Source organism: Xenopus laevis, chromosome 9_10S, assembly GCF_017654675.1.
Source record: "Xenopus laevis strain J_2021 chromosome 9_10S, Xenopus_laevis_v10.1, whole genome shotgun sequence".
NCBI classification, from domain to species: Eukaryota; Metazoa; Chordata; class Amphibia; order Anura; family Pipidae; genus Xenopus; species Xenopus laevis.
Window position 1 is genome coordinate 33,917,283 of NC_054388.1, and position 2,541 is coordinate 33,919,823.

Consider the following 2,541-nt stretch of genomic DNA (forward strand, 5'->3'; position numbering starts at 1 on the left):
ACGTCACCGCCTGTGTTCTCCAGTCTCCCCAACGGCTGCTAGCTGCTGCTAGCTAGCAGCGCGTGTTTTTGGCGCCAATTTCCTGGCTTTGCTGGGCCCTGCCCCCTCTTGTCTGGCAGCGTGATAAAAGGCACAGAGAGAGAGCAACTCCCAAAACTACGTGGCGAGCAACTCCCAAAACTACGTGGCTCTTCTCCTGCCTAATGAAAGGCTAGCTTCAGCCTGCAGCTTACTGGCAAGTCTGGCACTCTTGCACTCCACAGCAACCAATTATTATTACCTCAGCTCCCCTGGTTCAGCACAATACACCTGCACAGTATTTTTACAGGTACAGAATTTTTTACTGTTTTAGTCTGGCTTAGTGCTTTGCATTTGACATGATAAATTTGGAAGTAGGGATTTGTGTAATAACACCCCTGGGCCATATACCTATTCCACAATTTTCTGGAATTATTATTTTCACTAAATTCACTGTGTGTAGGTCTGTAGGCTAATTAAAGAGCAGTGCAATAAATTAGAATTAATACAAAAATTAATTAAAAAGAAATGAATTCCCAAGCCCCCTGTGATTCCCAATAATCAATTGATTTGTTTTTTAAGATAATTAATTATGAGGTAAATGTACTTAATAGCTTATAAGTGCATTGCAATGAATTATCACTTCTTAATTAAATTCACAGTTCATAGTATCAAAAATAGAGAATTAATTTTGTAACTGAAAAATGAATTATAAATAAATTGTTTATTCAACTTCAAAAGTAGCCCAAACATAGCACAATATGTGCAGTGAAATAAATAATTTTTTATGAAAATACGCCAGTTACAAATTGGGCCTCTTTTAGTTACGCCCCTGGTGATGGTCAAGTCTGTACCTACCTTTATTGGAAAATTAGCAAAACAGTGAAAATTTCAAAAAGGCATATTTTCACATACATTCATTTATTTTTTAGACTTTTTTTTCCTGCAAATATTGAGCTATTTTTGGGCTACCTTTGAATGCCACTTGGCTAGTTTTGGGCTGGTTTTGAAAATTAGACCTGGCAACCCTGTTTGTATGTGATGTGTGCCATCCATGAACGGGCATTTTACATAGCATTCCCTTTTTTAAACAGTTTTTTGTTCCTGTGAGGTGCACTGTACACAGCTTCCTACAGCAGAAACACTGAGCTGATCAACCTGAAAGTGAGTGTTCGGTGGTTATTTGGAAAGGTAGGTAAGCATTTTTAAGTGGCACCTCTCCCATCGCCTGCTATGTTTTACATTTGGCAGCCATAAATGGTAATATAGTACATATTTTCCTTATAGCTCTTGCTATTCGTTCCCGTGCAGCTTCCTATAGCAGAAACACAGAGCTTATCATTTTTAACCTATCAACCGCAAGTGAGCCTTGGTTGTTATTTAGAAGGCAGGTAAGCATTATTAAGTGGCACCTCATGCATCACCTGCTATGCTTTTTTACAGTTGGCAGCCATAATTGGTAAATATAGTCCCTATTTTTCTTCTAGCAAACTCTTGCTATTTGTTCCCATGTGGTGGTGTGCAGCTTCAAAGTGCAGAAAAATAGCAGTCATCAACCTCCTACTACAGTCCTGTTATTAGGAAAGGCAGGTAAGCAGTACATCTGCAGCACATTAAGTATTGCTAGCCATGCTTCACAATTAACAACATAATAAATATAGTCCCTATTTTTTTTAGCATGGCTTTCAGAATCTCTGAATCGAAAAAAGAACACAGAAAAAGAAAAGTTACAGAGGAAGGAAGAGTGTTTAAAGAAAATTGGACAGAAGAGTACTTTTTTGTTGAGGCAAACAGTAAAGCACTCTGCTTAATTTGTGGTGAATATGTGCAAGTTTTCAAAGACTATAATTTAAAAAGGCATTATATGCAAAAACATGCTGCAAAATTCTCTGTGTATCAAGGAATGTGTCGTAAGGACAAAGCAATGGAACTTAAGAAAAGTCTGTCTTCTCAACAAAATTTATTTAAAAAAGTTATTACTCAGACAGAATCTATTGTAAAAGCTAGTTATGTGGTAACATATTTAACCCTTTAAGTGCCAGCAGAATTTCACATTTTGGTTACGCGAAATGCCAGCCGTTTTTGAAACATTTTGTGCTCTCTCACTTTAGGGGCATTTTCTGAGGGGAAACCTATAGTTTACCTAGGAAAACTATACATTGTTTTTTTCGGTAGAAACTGAGCTTTCTAAATCTGCCTGAGTTTTCATGTATTTCCACCTGTGCAAAAAAATTTATAGTGCTAAATACCAAAAAAAAATGAAAAATTACCATTTTTCATCGTATATCAATTTATACCAGAAAAATATTTCATTTTACGGATGAAAATCCAACTGATTTGGAAAGCCTTATGTCTCTCGAACGTGCCAATACCAGATATGTATAGTTTTAGGGAGATTTAGGACTTCTGTACCTCAAAAACTCCCGGCAGTATATTGCCGAATTTTGAAAGCACTAAGGCAGAAAACGGCATGCTTTAGATTCCAAGGCAAAAACTCCTGAAACCGTAGGTTTACCCCAGAAA

The 2,541-nt window shown here is 37.2% G+C and overlaps 1 long non-coding RNA gene across 3 annotated transcripts; it reads left to right on the plus strand.

Annotated features, from left to right (window-relative positions):
- The first annotated feature begins 1,192 nt into the window (after window positions 1–1,192).
- LOC121398978 lies at window positions 1,193–2,054 on the plus strand. 3 transcript variants are annotated; one of them, XR_005964672.1, is made up of 3 exons: window positions 1,193–1,209; window positions 1,506–1,608; window positions 1,696–2,054. It is a non-coding gene; the product is annotated as an uncharacterized LOC121398978 (long non-coding RNA). The 3 variants fall into 3 exon arrangements; XR_005964670.1 differs by lacking the exon at window positions 1,193–1,209 and adding an exon at window positions 1,224–1,409 and having other exon boundaries at window positions 1,488–1,608; XR_005964671.1 differs by lacking the exon at window positions 1,193–1,209 and adding an exon at window positions 1,224–1,409.
- Window positions 2,055–2,541: the final 487 nt, after the last annotated feature.